At 42.4% G+C, this 18,714-nt stretch overlaps 1 protein-coding gene across 2 annotated transcripts in view; it reads left to right on the top strand.

The window, feature by feature from the left end:
* The first annotated feature begins 747 nt into the window (after nucleotides 1-747).
* The window catches only part of LOC110487058 (transcription factor MafG), a 39,310-nt gene continuing 21,343 nt past the window's right edge, over nucleotides 748-18,714 (top strand). Inside the window, exon 1 of one of the 2 annotated variants that reach the window (XM_036941817.1) lies at nucleotides 748-1,015. The gene's annotated coding sequence lies outside the window, so the exon portion shown is untranslated. Of the gene's footprint in view, nucleotides 1,016-1,385; nucleotides 1,662-18,714 lie in introns of those variants that run through there. The other variant, XM_036941818.1, reaches the window with a different exon arrangement.

The following is an 18,714-nucleotide window of genomic DNA, read 5'->3' as shown; positions in this document are numbered from 1 at the left end:
GTCACAAAGCCCTGACCTCAATCCTATAGAATATTTGTGGGCAGAACTGAAAAAGTGTGTGCGAGCAAGGAGGCCTTACAAACCTGACTCAGTTACACCAGCTCTGTCAGGAGGAATGGGCCAAAATTCACCCAACTTATTATGGGAAGCTTGTGGAAGGCTACCCAAAATATTTGACCCAAGTTAAACAATTTAAAGGCAATGCCAACAAATACTAATTGAGTGAATGTAAACTTCTGACCCACTAAGAATGTGATGAAAGAAATAAAAGCGGAGATAAATCATTCTCTCTACTATTATTCTGACATGTCACATTCTTAAAATAAAGTGGTGATCCTAACTGACCTAAAACAGGGAATGTTTACTATGATTAAATGTCAGGAATTGTGAAAAACTGGGTTTAAATGTATTTGGCTAAGGTGTATGTAAACTTCCGACTTCAACTGTATTATGGCACAATTTTGGTAATTTCCTTTACAACTAAAATAGCACATTTGATGACGTTGTAACTCAGGTATTTGGGGAAACCGATACAAATCTTTATATTCTTAAATAGTATGGTCTCAGCCACTATTAGATCTTGTTTGCGGACATAGTAAAGAAAACAATTCAGATAGATTAAAAGCAGTTTCAATAAGTTTTATTTTCAATAACATTTAACATCCAAAAGTGTCCATTTTTGCAAAATCAACCATATTGCGTTAGAACAAGCTCTTTTTAATTTTTTTTTGTTTTTTTTTACAGATGCGTTGCAACATCATGCAAGAGATTGCACACATGAAAATATGATTTTTAGTGTCCTTCTGTTGATACTTCATGAATGAACCCACGTGACCAAACATGACGTCTGGCTCCGCGATACAAGGGAATGTAGAGAAAGGAATCAACAAGGAGAAACGAGCGGGATTTAAAACGCATGCTTGTCTGCCAGTCACAATTGTAGTAGCTACGTTCAAGTTGACCTTTTTATTACACAATAGACGACGTTAAGAACTATACAAAAACATCAAGTTTGGTGAGTTGAAAAGCGAAACGTGTTGTTATGCTGAGTGTGCGTGCATGCCATTACCTCCGATATGCTGAGCTTTGCTTGCTCAATGCGTGTCTTCTATGCTGTAGCTAGCCAGCCAGCCTGTAAAGTAATTTCTCAGGTTTCCAGCAGCTGGCTGAACTCAGCGCACTATCAAGTAATTTATTATAGTATACGTCTCAACTCTTGTTAGCCTCTGTGTGTGAATGACGACATGGTTTGTAATTAGATGAACATGTTACATTATAATATTTTTTTTTAATAAAAAAAGCGTATCTTGTAATTCCTAACTAGCTGAGTATGGGGATTCCCTTGCTTGTTCAGCAGGCGGGAGTCTGTAGGCTACTACACAGATACTGGTATTTAGTCACGCGCAAGCAGTGGTGTAGTGTAGTAGTGACAGCTTGAGGGTTGTCGAGAGAAAAAAAGTGTAACCAGATATAGGTGGCTTCTGCTAAATGGATATCCTGCAATCCAACTGCTTATTTAGCTTCGTGTAGTTTGCCTAGTCATGCACATACTGTAACTAGGTCTGGAGCTGTTCAAACCTGCTGCTTCATATCTGTGCGAGCGTGCCTTGCAGAGCTGAGCGAAGCGCGAGCCGAAGCGACGGTTGTCGGAGCGCGATCAGGTTGGTGGCTTCATTTGTGACATAAATCAGCACGATAAAACAAGGGCTCGACAGTATTTTGTGATACAATGTATATATGTGCACAGCTTGGTGATTTGATAGATGCAAGTTTGCATTGCTCAACAGTCGATTGCTTGGCATTTCCAATCGTGTTCGATGGCGGTAGAGGTTAGCAAACTGGTTCACCTGCCGAAGTCATTTAGCCAGTGGTTACGTTGCCACCACCCGCGATGTCTTATCAAGCCTCCGCTGTCAATGTTCAGTGTTTACACACCAGGATAGCTAACCTTACACATTGTACGTTTCGTTTGATGTTCGTAGATAAATGCCATCTAGGAATTTTTATCACGTTGCTGAATCATCACAATTATGTATTATTTGGACGTCTGAGAAGGAAACCACCCGAAACATGGCCCCACCAGCGGACAAAGGTCTGGGCGGATAAGGATGGATGATATTTATCAGCGAGCCGTCTGTCGTTATCCTAGAGATTATGTGTAGTGAAATGGTCAAGTGTTGATTTGCAGTCCTCTTGTTGCTCGTGGAATGATGGGGATGAGCATAAATCATTCAATTTGCCTTGTTCTCTGGCTGCAATGCATTCTGATGAGGAGAAATGGATCAGCTCTCTGTATTGCAAGGTTCTCTTTAGGATCCATCAGCAAGCAGTCAAGTGTGCTATCATACAATTCTAAAATCGAGTATTTTAAGAATACTATTTTAAAAAGTAATTTAATAGGATTTCTTTGTGTGCTATATCCTGTATCTATTATATTGACCAAAATGTATTTCATACATAAAGAAACCACACTGTTTTCAACCCGTTTTGCTATTCGCCATGTCAAGTAATGTTAAACTGGGTCACATTTCGTTTAAACCCGCCGTTCTGTAGTGAATGGCTTTTGTTTCAGAAAATATAATCCAACACTGTCAATCACTGCTGTATTGGTTTTTATGTTGCTTGAATACTGTTCGCCAATATGCTTTGGACATGGGATGATTTGGTGGCATATAGGCTAATCTAATACTGATGTCTTTATTTTAGGTAATGATGGTTCATTTGTGTTACATGTAGCTGTTTTTTGATTGGTTGCCAGCAACTCTTAATGGTGCACTTTGAATAGCTTTTACTATAAGTGCCATGGTACTATTTTAGTGGTGGGCAGTGACAATATGCGTTTGCCTTTTTTTGTTGCTCAGAGGCTGAGTTACCTACTTACTTCTCAGTAGGGCTGGGCGGTTTGGCCTAAAAATCATCTCTCTTTTTTTTTTTTTCTTTCAAACTTGTGGACAAATCACATCGATATCGATGAAATTCTCTAAGCTTTGTTTTACAATTTAAAGGCCAAATACACAGCATTTTAAAACAGTCAGAAATAATCAAATAAATGTAGGGCTTGTGAAATTATACTTAAGCAAAATATAAGACCCACTAATAATTGTATTATTTTATAAAAATAGTTTAACTTGCTTTTTTGCAATAATCACTTGTCTGGATTTCAAGTCCGTCTATGAAAATGCCATTTTTGTTACATATTTTTTTTACCAGAACTATGCATAATGCATATTCACTAATAATGACTAACTAGTAGCAGGCATTATAGAACATTAACACAGGTCTCATAAACAAGCCCAAGTGCTAGTGGAGTAGCCAGCTAATCTTTATATTTCAAGTTTAGCCAACTTGGATCTATTTTCTAGCTCACAAGGCAGAACAGTTATGAACACACCCTTCTGTCCGTCTCCAACTGTTTGAACAGCATGCTAGCCTGGCCACTTTGTTTAGATGTTGAATCATGTGACCTACCTTGTTTCTCAGAATGAGAACAAGTTGCCAATTCCTTATATAATTGTGTTTTTAAGCTTATTGCACATTTTATAAAACAAGACAAGACAGCTAGTATAACGGTCTGGCTAAGATGCTGCTAGTGGTACGTGGTATTATAAACAGACTAGACAGCGAGGATAACGGTCTGGCTAAGATGCTGCTAGTGGTACGTGGTATTATAAACAGACAAGACAGCGAGTATAACGGTCTGGCTAAGATGCTGCTAGGGGTACGTGGTATTATAAACAGACTAGACAGCTAGTATAACGGTCTGGCTAAGATGCTGCTAGGGCTACGTGGTATTATAAACAGACTAGACAGCGAGTATAACGGTCTGGCTAAGATGCTGCTAGGGGTACGTTGTATTATAAAACAGACTAGACAGCTAGTATAACGGTCTGGCTAAGATGCTGCTAGTGGTACGTGGTATTATAAACAGACAAGACAGCGAGTATAACGGTCTGGCTAAGATGCTGCTAGGGGTACGTGGTATTATAAACAGACTAGACAGCTAGTATAACGGTCTGGCTAAGATGCTGCTAGGGGTACGTGGTATTATAAAACAGACTAGACAGCTAGTATAACGGTCTGGCTAAGATGTTGCTAGTGGTACGTGGTATTATAAAACAGACTAGACAGCGAGGATAACGGTCTGGCTAAGATGCTGCTAGTGGTACGTGGTATTATAAAACAGACTAGACAGCGAGTATAACGGTCTGGCTAAGATGCTGCTAGTGGTACGTGGTATTATAAACAGACTAGACAGCTAGTATAACGGTCTGGCTAAGTTGCTGCTAGCGGTACGTGGTATTATAAACAGACTAGACAGCTAGTATAACGGTCTGGCTAAGATGCTGCTAGTGGTACGTGGTATTATAAAACAGACTAGACAGCTAGTATAACGGTCTGGCTAAGATGCTGCTAGCGGTACGTGGTATTATAAACAGACTAGACAGCTAGTATAACGGTCTGGCTAAGATGCTGCTAGTGGTACGTGGTATTATAAACAGACTAGACAGCGAGTATAACGGTCTGGCTAAGATGTTGCTAGTGGTACGTGGTATTATAAAACAGACTAGACAGCGAGGATAACGGTCTGGCTAAGATGCTGCTAGGGGTACGTGGTATTATAAACAGACTAGACAGCGAGGATAACGGTCTGGCTAAGATGCTGCTAGTGGTACGTGGTATTATAAAACAGACTAGACAGCTAGTATAACGGTCTGGCTAAGATGCTGCTAGGGGTACGTGGTATTATAAAACAGACTAGACAGCTAGTATAACGGTCTGGCTAAGATGCTGCTAGGGCTACGTGGTATTATAAACAGACTAGACAGCGAGTATAACGGTCTGGCTAAGATGCTGCTAGGGGTACATTGTATTATAAACAGACTAGACAGCTAGTATAACGGTCTGGCTAAGATGCTGCTAGCGGTACGTGGTATTATAAAACAGACTAGACAGCGAGTATAACGGTCTGGCTAAGATGCTGCTAGGGGTACGTTGTATTATAAACAGACTAGACAGCTAGTATAACGGTCTGGCTAAGATGCTGCTAGGGCTACGTGGTATTATAAACAGACTAGACAGCGAGTATAACGGTCTGGCTAAGATGCTGCTAGCGGTTCCACGTGACAAACTGACCATTAGTTTTCCAGAATCAATGTTCATTCATTCCTGTTTTACTGGTGTCTGCCTTGTGTGCAATTTCAGCAGTTGAGATGTAAAAAGGGCATCATTATCAACTTCTCCTCTATTACAGTAAAATCATGTCTCAATTTGTTTCGGTATCCCTATGACACATTTTGTTGGACCAAATGGCAAGTTGAAACCTCTTGTCAGAGAGGAATAAATTATCTCTCATCTTTGTTGTTGTGAGTGTAGGGGGAGCGGTTTTGTGTGTGTGTGTATAAACAGAGAGGAAGAGGTGATGCAAGAAGTTTCACTCTCCAAAATCTGTCAAATAAGGCCAATACGTTTGGGCTTATTTTGGACCTGAGCTTGTCACCTGCTTTCGTGTCTTTGGGACAACGACTCCCATTGTTATGGACGGAGACATGAGCATCTCATCATTATATACAGATCTCTGGTGTAAATGGTTAGGTGCACTGCACAGAAGGCGTGAAGGAGACGAGACCAAAAAGACAACATGCTGACATAAACGCTCATACATTTGTATTTTTTTAAATGATTAGTGCGATGCAGGCATTTGTAATATCTCACAAAAACATTCATTCCATATATCGTCCAGCTCTACTTCCCAGTCACCTTGGAAACTGTTGAGTAGCCTAAATGGGCGAGGAGGGGTGCACAGATAGGATCTGCGTAGAGTCTCTGAAGTTTCTCTCTTGCTCCGATTTCCAAGTTATTTCATCATCCTCGTTGGTGCAGGCAAGCAAAGCGTGTTTGGGTCGACATACTGCGCAGATAGCTACAGCCCCATGTCAGAGACCCAGATTTGCAATAAAGCTCAATTCCTGTCTCCCGTCCCGCCACAGCAGGTAACGAGAACAGATGAGGGGGCCTTGAATAGCGCCACAGCAGGTGGCAGGCAGGATGAGATTGGGGTGGTGTGGTGAGATCAGCTCAGAGATTTATGGCCCTTCTAGAGGTGGCCAAGATAAAACAAGGCTGGCCACTGTTAGAGGTGAACGTGGCTGGATGGTGCACACAGCTACTGGACTGTAAAGCCCATTTCACTCTACTGAGCCGAGTGGAGCTGGCCTGGTTATGGCTACATCCATCGTAGTTGCTGGTACTGTGCTGGAAAGGACCACCTTTGATACTCCATCCGAGTCGGTACGGTTTGGGTCGGCACCATCGTCTGAGGGATATTACTGACACCGATTGGCAATGTTTGGGACAGGCTGACCAGCCTAGCCCACGTGATGAACCACTGGGCAAGAATCCACTGCTGCACATCGTCACAGAAAATGAACCAACACCTCTGCAAATGCCTATGTATTGTATGGCTGACGCAACACAGTAGTTAGTTAGTTATACCTAATCAGGAGAAAATAATTTCCCTTCGGAAATACACAGCATGTGTTTTGGGGTTTCTTGTCTGCATAAGTGCTGCTTTCACTACATGGGGAAACAGAAGTGCTGCTGTAGCTACATGGGGAAACAGAAGTGCTGCTGTATCTACATGGGGAAACAGAAGTGCTGCTGTATCTACATGGGGAAACAGAAGTGATGCTGTATCTACATGGGGAAACAGAAGTGCTGCTGTATCTACATGGGGAAACAGAAGTGCTGCTGTATCTACATGGGGAAACAGAAGTGCTGCTGTATCTACATGGGGAAACAGAAGTGCTGCTGTATCTACATGGGGAAACAGAAGTGCTGCTGTAGCTACACGGGGAAACAGAAGTGCTGCTGTAGCTACATGGGGAAACAGAAGTGCTGCTGTATCTACATGGGGAAACAGAAGTGCTGCTGTATCTACATGGGGAAACAGAAGTGCTGCTGTAGCTACATGGGGAAACAGAAGTGCTGCTGTATCTACATGGGAAACAGAAGTGCTGCTCTATCTACATGGGGAAACAGAAGTGCTGCTGTATCTACATGGGGAAACAGAAGTGCTGCTGTATCTACATGGGGAAACAGAAGTGCTGCTGTATCTACATGGGGAAACAGAAAACAGAAGTGCTGCTGTATCTACATGGGGAAACAGAAGTGCTGCTGTAGCTACATGGGGAAACAGAAGTGCTGCTGTAGCTACATGGGGAAACAGAAGTGCTGCTGTAGCTACATGGGGAAACAGAAGTGCTGCTGTAGCTACATGGGGAAACAGAAGTGCTGCTGTATCTACATGGGGAAACAGAAGTGCTGCTGTAGCTACATGGGGAAACAGAAGTGCTGCTGTAGCTACATGGGGAAACAGAAGTGCTGCTGTATCTACATGGGGAAACAGAAAACAGAAGTGCTGCTGTATCTACATGGGGAAACAGAGGTGCTGCTGTATCTACATGGGGAAACAGAAGTGCTGCTGTATCTACATGGGGAAACAGAAGTGCTGCTGTAGCTACATGGGGAAACAGAAGTGCTGCTGTAGCTACATGGGGAAACAGAAGTGCTGCTGTAGCTACATGGGGAAACAGAAGTGCTGCTGTATCTACATGGGGAAACAGAAGTGCTGCTGTATCTACATGGGGAAACAGAAGTGCTGCTGTAGCTACATGGGGAAACAGAAGTGCTGCTGTAGCTACATGGGGAAACAGAAGTGCTGCTGTATCTACATGGGGAAACAGAAGTGCTGCTGTATCTACACGGGGAAACAGAAGTGCTGCTGTAGCTACATGGGGAAACAGAAGTGCTGCTGTATCTACATGGGGAAACAGAAGTGCTGCTGTAGCTACATGGGGAAACAGAAGTGCTGCTGTATCTACATGGGGAAACAGAAGTGCTGCTGTATCTACATGGGGAAACAGAAGTGCTGCTGTATCTACATGGGGAAACAGAAGTGCTGCTGTATCTACATGGGGAAACAGAAGTGCTGCTGTATCTACATGGGGAAACAGAAGTGCTGCTGTAGCTACACGGGGAAACAGAAGTGCTGCTGTAGCTACACGGGGAAACAGAAGTGCTGCTGTATCTACATGGGGAAACAGAAGTGCTGCTGTATCTACATGGGGAAACAGAAGTGCTGCTGTATCTACACGGGGAAACAGAAGTGCTGCTGTATCTACATGGGGAAACAGAAGTGCTGCTGTAGCTACATGGGGAAACAGAAGTGCTGATGTAGCTACATGGGGAAACAGAAGTGCTGCTGTATCTACATGGGGAAACAGAAGTGCTGCTGTAGCTACATGGGGAAACAGAAGTGCTGCTGTAGCTACATGGGGAAACAGAAGTGCTGCTGTATCTACATGGGGAAACAGAAGTGCTGCTGTAGCTACATGGGGAAACAGAAGTGCTGCTGTATCTACATGGGGAAACAGAAGTGCTGCTGTATCTACATGGGGAAACAGAGGTGCTGCTGTATCTACATGGGGAAACAGAAGTGCTGCTGTAGCTACATGGGGAAACAGAAGTGCTGCTGTAGCTACATGGGGAAACAGAAGTGCTGCTGTAGCTACATGGGGAAACAGAAGTGCTGCTGTATCTACATGGGGAAACAGAAGTGCTGCTGTAGCTACATGGGGAAACAGAAGTGCTGCTGTATCTACATGGGGAAACAGAAGTGCTGCTGTATCTACATGGGGAAACAGAAGTGCTGCTGTAGCTACATGGGGAAACAGAAGTGCTGCTGTATCTACATGGGGAAACAGAAGTGCTGCTGTATCTACATGGGGAAACAGAAGTGCTGCTGTAGCTACATGGGGAAACAGAAGTGCTGCTGTATCTACATGGGGAAACAGAAGTGCTGCTGTATCTACATGGGGAAACAGAAGTGCTGCTGTAGCTACATGGGGAAACAGAAGTGCTGCTGTAGCTACATGGGGAAACAGAAGTGCTGCTGTATCTACATGGGGAAACAGAAGTGCTGCTGTATCTACATGGGGAAACAGAAGTGCTGCTGTATCTACATGGGGCAACAGAAGTGCTGCTGTATCTACATGGGGAAACAGAAGTGCTGCTGTAGCTACACGGGGAAACAGAAGTGCTGCTGTAGCTACATGGGGAAACAGAAGTGCTGCTGTAGCTACATGGGGAAACAGAAGTGCTGCTGTATCTACATGGGGAAACAGAAGTGCTGCTGTATCTACATGGGGAAACAGAAGTGCTGCTGTATCTACATGGGGAAACAGAAGTGCTGCTGTAGCTACATGGGGAAACAGAAGTGCTGCTGTATCTACATGGGGAAACAGAAGTGCTGCTGTAGCTACATGGAGAGAGAATATAGGGTTTTCTGTTTAATGGAAGGAGGGGCTGTTGGTGATGAAACTCTTTGCAAGGCGTCGTCGGAAGGGGATTATGATTGCTGAGTGTTGCGATATAGGCTACCTCTCTGGACTTGTGAAAAAGTAGCACTTTGTTCTTTCATCCTCCAGGCACAGCAGGCAAAGCGTTGTCATTTTTACTTTCATGTGCTTTACTTGGTTGACCTGTTTTAAGTAGGCAACATCTGTGACATCAAATGAGGCTTTGTCAATGTTACTTTCCCAATAATTTACTTGTCAATGTTACTTTCCCAATATTTTAGTCGTCAATGTTACTTCTCCAATATTTTACTCGTCAATGTTACTTCTCCAATATTTTACTTGTCAATTTTACTTTTCCAATATTTTATTTGTCAATGTTACTTGTACCATATGAAAAATGTGTGCTTCATTTACATGAACATCAACCATGAACCAGAGTTTGTACACTTATTATGAATGCTGACGTTTAGCCTTGTGTGTGTGTGTGTGTGTGTGTGTGTGTACAGGGGTGTAAAAATACTTTAAAGTACTACTTAATTAGTTTTTTGGGGTGTCTGTACTTTACTATTTATATTTTTGATATACTTTTACATCACTACATTCCTAAAGAAAATAATGTACTTTTTACTCCGTACATTTTCCCTGGAACCAAAAAGTACTTACATTTAGAATGCTCAGACAGGACAGAATTATTGTTCAATTCATGCACCAATCAAAAGAATGCATTGTCATTCCCACTGCCTATGATCTGTCGCACTCAATAAACACAAAAACGGTGTTTCTAAATGATGCTGGAGTGTGCCCCAGTCTGTCTGCAGATGAAATATATATGTAAGAATGATGCTGGAGTGTGCCCCAGTCTGTCTGCAGATGAAATATATATGTAAGAATGATGCTGGAGTGTGCCCCAGTCTGTCTGCAGATAAAATATATATGTAAGAATGATGCTGTCTTGTTTGCAAAATGAAAGGAATTTGATGTAATGCATTTAAAAAAACAACTTTTACTCAAGTATGACAATTGTGTACTTTTCCCACCACTGTACTTAAGTACATTTAAAACCAGATACTTTTTTACTGAAGTAGTATTTTTCTGGGTTACTTTTACTTGAGTCATTTTCTTTGAGTCATTTTCTATGAAAGTATCTTTACTTTTACTCAAGTATGACAATTGTGTACTTTTCCCACCACTGTACTTAAGTACATTTAAAACCAAATACTTTTTTACTGAAGTAGTATTTTTCTGGGTTACTTTTACTTGAGTCATTTTCTTTGAGTCATTTTCTATGAAAGTATCTTTACTTTTACTCAAGTATGACAATTGTGTACTTTTCCCACCACTGTACTTAAGTACATTTAAAACCAAATACTTTTTTACTGAAGTAGTATTTTTCTGGGTTACTTTTACTTGAGTCATTTTCTTTGAGTCATTTTCTATGAAGGTATCTTTACTTTTACTCATGTATAACAATTGAGTACTTTTTCCACCTGTGTGTGCGCGTAGTACATAGGTTACTATCTACATGATGAGACAATTGTTTTCAATTCAGTCAGTTGTCTGATGGTCCACTAAATCACTGAAAACCCTACAAATAGCAGAGTTGATTTTTGTAGCATAACATTACAGTGGTAGCCGAACGACATTGTCTTGTTGTTTAACGAGTCTACCAAAGCAACGGTGGATTGGACAGACAGAGTAGGCCTAGCTTTCTGTTTGCTTACTGTGACGACACTGATGAGCTGTTAACCATACAGAGACAATTAACTACAAATGACTGACCTGTTCCTGTTCCAGAGAAGCCTACTCTCATGTAGAGAAACTGGACACATTTCCGTTGTTCAATATGGACAATACAGTTGTATTCTATTGTAGTCCTAAGGTCGGTAATACATATAGGATCCAGTAATGGTAGTTCATGGATTGAAACATTTCACCAGTGTGTGTGTGTGTGTGTGTGGGCTGCCTGCAATTCTCACTGCCTCCCTCTGCCAGCGTTAGGCTATGGCTGCTGATGTATCAAGAGCGATTCCCTTTTAATCAAGTCCTCCGGGCAGATAGAGCGTTGAAGGCCAATGAAGTCCTCGCTCTCCTCCGAGTCCCACTGCAGCTCTCGACACAATATCGATTCAATAGACCACAACGGCACTGTATTCAACTTGGAAACAAGCCTAGCCAAGTTTGGCTTATTTTAGAAAACACCAAATCACAGGTACTAAGAGTGTGCTGAAATTGCTTTCCAGTTTTCTTTCAACATATATGCTGAACAACTGACAGAACTTCCTCACACAAAAATGTTGTCTAGGCCTAATCTGTGGTGTAGCTTGGGTGTAGGCCTAAAGTACAACACTGAATGATGGACAGCAGATTGCAACCAAGAGCCAAGAATATCGGCTGACGTTTTGTTACTTTTCCAACTCTTCTACATGTTGATTCTGCTAAAACAGCAGATCCTATGTTTTAAAAAAGCTTTACAACTTAAGAACATGTTGAGTATTTCTTCATCTATGGCAACAACCAGCACACAGGAAGTATTTTTACTCTAGATAAGGTTTGTTCTGTATGTCAAGACTCAGTCGTTCCTCTTTCAGGTGGAGAAACGTTTCTTATTCCTCAATTTGAAGTGTGATGACGTGTTCTCAGTTTCTAGTAATCATGGGGTTCATCCCTAATGGAACCCTATTCCCTGCATAAGGTTCTGGTCAAAAATAGTGCACTATATAGGGAATAGAGTGCCATTTGGGACACATTAGTCTACACCACAGGCCCCAACTCTGACAGACTTTTGAGAGCTATCCAAATAAATCTTATATTAAATAAACAATCTTCTTGGGAATCAGATTAGATCTCGGCTATGATTCTGAAATGTCTATCCTCGGCCACTCACGTGAGCCTCATGCCTGATGGACTCCAGAGACTGTATTCATAAAGTCGCTCAGACTGATAGTCTGACTGCGCGTCAAAGAGCGTCTGTGTTCCCAAGGGCTAAAATATAAGTAATTCCTATTTCTGATGCGGATCGCGCCGCAAATCCTGCCTCTCCCATCTCCTCATTGGTTTATAGAAGCAGGTGCCCACGCGCCATCTCCTCATTGATTGAAAGACGAACCGTTGCCGGTTGTTCTGGTAATACTATGAAAGTTTAGATGCCAATCACCATATAAGTTAAACGATGAAAAAGCCTGGAAGGAGGAGAGATGACAAGAAATGATTCGGTTGACCGTTTTTATGTGTGGATTAATTGTCGGAGTAGAGGACCTTGTGCGTTTCAGGTAAAATAACAACCTAATGTTTATATCTCAGGACAAATTAGCTAGCAACAGCAAGCTAGCTAAAAAGGGAAAATTAACTAGCAACCGCAAGCTAGCTAAACAGGACAAATTAGCTAGCAACAGCAAGCTAGCTAAATAGGACAAATTAGCTAGCAAGTGCAAGCTAAATTGCCATAAATGTTTAATGCTTTTCGACCTGTCCCCAAATTAATGTAATTGGTTCAGAGTTTGTTTTGGTATTTTAACCTGCGTGTCGTTATCGAGTTTGGTGTAGGGGGACAAAATCAATTTATGCACGATGGCACACGCACACAGCCGGTTTGGGTTCCGTGTAAGAGTGCTGTTCTCGGATCAGTTTTGCCTTGTACATCATGATGAATAAGATTAGCCTACATTGGTCAAGGACTGGGATGGACCTGATCCTAGATCAGCAGAACTTACTCTGAGACGCTTTATAAACCACTACAAGCTCAGGTTCTAGAACTCATTTAGATCTTCAGAGGCAGTAGGAAGAATGTCCCCTTAAATTCTTTGCAATCAACCACTCATTTATTCCATGGGAAAGCAGGGCAGCATAGGTGACATATCATCATTATACAAGGGCCCTCTACTACAGGGACAGTCCTTGTAAAAGATGCCATCCTCATTTCGGCAAACAATTTCTGGTTATGTTAGGAAATGTCTCTTCATCACTCCAACCTCTTAATGGGAAAAGGTGTTGGCTTAATGTTTTCCCACCATTGATAGCGCCTCACACATTTTCCCTTTGAAAGCCGCTGAACGATTTACCCTCTCTCTTTTGTCACTCTTATTTCACGCTCTGAATAACAGCTCTCTCTCTCTCTCTCTCTCTCCCTCCCCCTCTTTCTCTTTCTTTCCTATATGCATAAATTGAGCCAGACTCCTGGTAACTCTTCCTGAGCTACCAGCAGAGTCAGATTTTTCATTTGCAGTTAAATGGCTCTCGACACATGCAGCTTGGTTGATAATTGACTTCACTCAGCTGAAGGGAGGGATGATTAGGTCAGAATATCTTCTAATTTTCTTCAAAGGAGGGAGGGGAACTGGTAGCACTCATATCAGGCATGTAGTGTTGACTATACTTAAAGGAGGGAGGGGAACTGGTGGCACTCCTATCAGGCATGTAGTGTTGACTATACTTAAAGGAAAAGTCAGTAACTCTCTAAACAGTAGTACCGGACAGACTCCTGCAAGAGAGCGTGAAGCGCGAGGCTAAACTCCTCTGCTGCTGTTGTCTGGCAGCTATCACCTTGTTGTAGCATAGTGTCAACTACCCGTTACATTGTGTGAGTGCATCTTCTTGCATCGCGCTGCAATAGTCTCTGTTCTTCCTGCTGCTTGTGGTAACCTGCAGATGCACTGTGTGAGTGCTTTAGAGGACGTACGGGAGGAACAAAACCAGTAATGTGGTGGAGCAGACCACATGGTCTAGGCCTAGTGTACACATGCTGGAGAAGCAGGGGTTTTAAACGGGTGAGATCATTTCATCTTGTCTTAATGCATGATTTTGTCCAGGTGAGATTTATTTTAAGTTTGATGCGGAGAAGCATGATTTTTAAGCTGCCAGGTGCAATATAATTTTATCTTCAGTGTGGAGCATGAATTTAAGCAGGTGAGATAATTATATCTTAAAGGTAGACTCACCGAAATGACGTTGCCACATGCAGCACCATAGATATTGTGAGATGCAAGACTTTGCTCTCACACAGTGTGGAAGCATCTGGACCAAAAGAGGTCAAATTTAGCGTTGCACTTCAACGTTCTTACTTGTTTTTGACATTGACCCACTGTTTACTTTGCATCTATGTCATATGAGTCTACCTTTTAAAGTATCTACAAGCATGAACTTAAGCAGGTGATCTTATTACCTAGGTGTGGAGAATCATTATTGAACCTATCATTTAAGATAGCTGTTCATTTAACAGACCTTTACTGCCTCTGTAGTTGTGTCGTTCGCTGGCTGTTGGTCTGTTGTGGCGCTGGTTGTTGGTCTTTCATCAGCATGCACCTCCACTGCCTAGTTTATCCACTTCATTAGGGAGCTGCCGATGCCTAGCGCCGCCACGCTTCCTTTCAGGAATCAGCAGTGACAGGCTAAATCATTGGGTGGGTGGGTGTGCATGTAATGTTTGTGTGCATGCATTGTGTGTTTTTAGTGAGTCATCTGTTTGTTTTAATACAATTTGTCTGTGTGCATGTTTCTGTAGTGAATATTTTTGTGTGTGTGTTGGTGAGTCCATCGGCTGAGTCTCTATAGGCCTATTACGAATAACGTCTTCTCTAGGCATCTGAACAAAGCACGCGCCCCCATTATGATAGTCCCCCTCAGTGTCGCTTAGTATTCAGAGAGGGAGGTGCTGCTGTAATCTGGATTCCAAAGCGGGTTGCCGCAGGTTTTTGTTTGCTCTTACAGCCCTGATAATCTTGTTACACTGCTGTCAAGTGGAAGACGTGGCTTTCCCCCAACCTCTCAACCGTATCCCCACCTCCCTCCCTAACCCTCAACCCCACCTCCCTAACCCCCCATCCCAAGCACCACCATTTTGAGCCAGCAGTCCAGATGATGGAGGTATCCTTGAAGAATGACCCTCCTGCATGTCTCTTGGTGTGTCCCTGCTCAATGGACACACAACTAGGGCTGATCACATTTAGTCTAATGTTTGGTCTATATGCTGTTGGTCAAGCAGAAGTCTTTAGTCGAGTAGAAGCAAAAAATAATCATTTCATCATGTACAAGACACCTGTCTGATTCACGCCCGTCAGAGTGGACTACTCGGCTTTCTCCCTCGTTGGATAGTGGTCACTGTCAGCGGTTCTGAAACATCAGTGCGCTGTTGAATTGGCGCCTTTTCCTAGACCATGTTGCTATGTGTATGATATCAAAGTTAACCAGCATATTGGTGTTGAGGAAAACAGTTAAGGCATGTGCTGTTAAGAAGTGAGGAGCAGGGAAACACAAACAGCGTTATTCTAAAATTGATGACTTTGATTAAAAATGACAAAGAAAAAAACAGTTTTTTAGACATTTTTGCAAATGTATTAAACATTTTAAACTGAAATATCACATTTTTACATAAGTATTCAGACCCTTTACTCAGTACTTTGTTGAAGCACTTTTGGCAGCGAATACAGCCTTGATTATTCTTGGGTACAAGCTTGGCACACCTGTATTTGGTGAGTTAGTCTCATTCTTCTCTGCAGATCCTCAAGTTCTGTCAGGTTGAATGGGAAGCGTCGCTGCACAGATGTTTTCAGGTCTTTCCAGAGATGTTCGATCGGGTTCAAGTCCAGGCTCTGGCTGGGCCACTCAAGAACATTCAGTGACTTGTCCCAAAGCCACTCCTGCATTGGAAGGTGGACATTTGCCCCAGTCTGAGGTCCTGAGCACTCTGGAGCAGGTTTTCATCAAGGATTTCTCTGTACTTTGCTCTGTTCATCTTTCCCTTGATCCTGACTAGTTTCAAGTCTCTGCCACTGAAAAACATTCCCACAGTATGATGCTGCCACCACCATGCTTCACCGTAGGGATGGTATTGGCCAGGTGATGAGCGGTGCCAGGTTTCCTCCAGACGTGACGCTTTGCATTCAGGCCAAAGAGTTCAATCTTGGTTTCATCAAACTAGAGAATCTTGTTTCTCATGGTCTGAGAGTCCTTTAGGTGCCTTTTGGCAAACTCCAAGCGGGCCGTCATGTGTCTTTTACTGAGGAGTGGCTTCCGTCTGGCTACTCTACCATAATGGCCTGATTGGTGGAGTGCTGCAGAAATGGTTGTCCTTCTGGAAGGTTCTCCCATCTCCACAGAGGAGCTCTGTCAGAGTGACCATCAGGTTCTTGGTCACCTCTTTGACCAAAGCCCTTCTACCCCGATTTGCTCAGTTTGGCCGGGTGGGCAGCTCTATGAAGAGTCTTGGTGATTCCAAACTTCCTCCATTTTAAGAATGATGGAGGCCACTGTGTTTTTGGGGACCTTCAATGCTGCAGAAATGTTTTGGTACCCTTCCCCAGATCTGTGCCTCGACACAATCCTGTCTCGGAGCTCTACGGACAATTACTTTGTGGCTTGGTTTTTGCTCTGACATGCACTGTCAACTGTGGTACCTTATCTACACAGATGTGCCTTTTCCGAATCATTTCCAATCACAGGTGTTCTCCAATCAAGTTGTAGAAACATCTCAAGGATTATCAATGGAAACAGGGTGCACCTAACCTCAATTTCGAGTCTCATAGCAAAGGGTCTGAATACTTCTGTAAATAAGGTATTTCTGTTTTTATTTTTTATAAATGTGCAGACATTTCTAAACCTGTTTTTGCTTTGTGATTATGGGGTTATTGTGTATAGATTGTATATCTACAGAAATAAGACAGATCCTGCTTCTGTTGGCTGGTTGAGTGTTTAATAGCCTACTGATTCTGTGAGCACCAAGCCTCACACAACCACATGTCGGATAAACTATTTCACAAATTTGGCTGTTTTTAATCTTTGCTATTGTCTAATAAAGACTAACTTTTTGTGTGTGATTTGAACAGCCTCTGGTATTGCTTATTTAAACACTAACACATTTTCAGAAAAACAACATTTTCTAATAATAGCCCTCCTTTTTCTTTATCTCCTTGTTGTTATTATTATGATTATCATTATGATTTAAGATGACGCCAACAGAGGGCTGCCTCGCTTCTAGTCCATAGGAAATTCTAATCAAATTGTTTTGGTCACATACACATAGTTAGCCGATGTTAATGCGAGTGTAGCGAAATGCTTGTGCTTCTGGTTCAGGCAGCGCAGTAATATCTAACAAATTCACAACGACTACCTTATACACACAAATGTAAAGGGATGAATAAGAATATGTACATATACAGTGCCTTGCGAAAGTATTCGCCCCCCTTGAACTTTGCGACCTTTTGCCACATTTCAGGCTTCAAACATAAAGATATAAAACTGTATTTTTTTTGTGAAGAATCAACAACAAGTGGGACACAATCATGAAGTGGAACGACATTAATTGGATATTTCAAACTTTTTTAACAAATCAAAAACTGAAAAATTGGGCGTGCAAAATTATTCAGCCGCCTTAAGTTAATACTTTGTAGCGCCACCTTTTGCTGCGATTACAGCTGTAAGTCGCTTGGGGTATGTCTCTATCAGTTTTGCACATCGAGAGACTGACATTTTTTCCCATTCCTCCTTGCAAAACAGCTCGAGCTCAGTGAGGTTGGATGGAGAGCATTTGTGAACAGCAGTTTTCAGTTCTTTCCACAGATTCTCGATTGGATTCAGGTCTGGACTTTGACTTGGCCATTCTAACACCTGGATATGTTTATTTTTGAACCATTCCATTGTAGATTTTGCTTTATGTTTTGGATCATTGTCTTGTTGGAAGACAAATCTCTGTCCCAGTCTCAGGTCTTTTGCAGACTCCATCAGGTTTTCTTCCAGAATGGTCCTGTATTTGGCTCCATCCATCTTCCCATCAATTTTAACCATCTTCCCTGTCCCTGCTGAAGAAAAGCAGGCCCAAACCATGATGCTGCCACTACCATGTTTGACAGTGTGTTCAGGGTGATGAGCTGTGTTGCTTTTACGCCAAACATAACGTTTTGCATTGTTGCCAAAAAGTTCCATTTTGGTTTCATCTGACCAGAGCACCTTCTTCCACATGTTTGGTGTGTCTCCCAGGTGGCTTGTGGCAAACTTTAACCGACACTTTTTATGGATATCTTTAAGAAATGGCTTTCTTCTTGCCACTCTTCCATAAAGGCCAGATTTGTGCAATATACGACTGATTGTTGTCCTATGGACAGAGTCTCCCACCTCAGCTGTAGATCTCTGCAGTTCATCCAGAGTGATCATGGGCCTCTTGGCTGCATCTCTGATCAGTATTCTCCTTGTATGAGCGGAAAGTTTAGAGGGACGGCCAGGTCTTGGTAGATTTGCAGTGGTCTGATACTCCTTCCATTTCAATATTATCGCTTGCACAGTGCTCCTTGGGATGTTTAAAGCTTGGGAAATCTTTTTGTATCCAAATCGGGCTTTAAACTTCTTCACAACAGTATCTCGGACCTGCCTG

This window comes from Oncorhynchus mykiss, chromosome 13 (genome assembly GCF_013265735.2).
Source record: "Oncorhynchus mykiss isolate Arlee chromosome 13, USDA_OmykA_1.1, whole genome shotgun sequence".
In the NCBI taxonomy this organism is placed as follows: Eukaryota; Metazoa; Chordata; class Actinopteri; order Salmoniformes; family Salmonidae; genus Oncorhynchus; species Oncorhynchus mykiss.
This window is presented reverse-complemented; position numbering and strand designations above follow the sequence as displayed.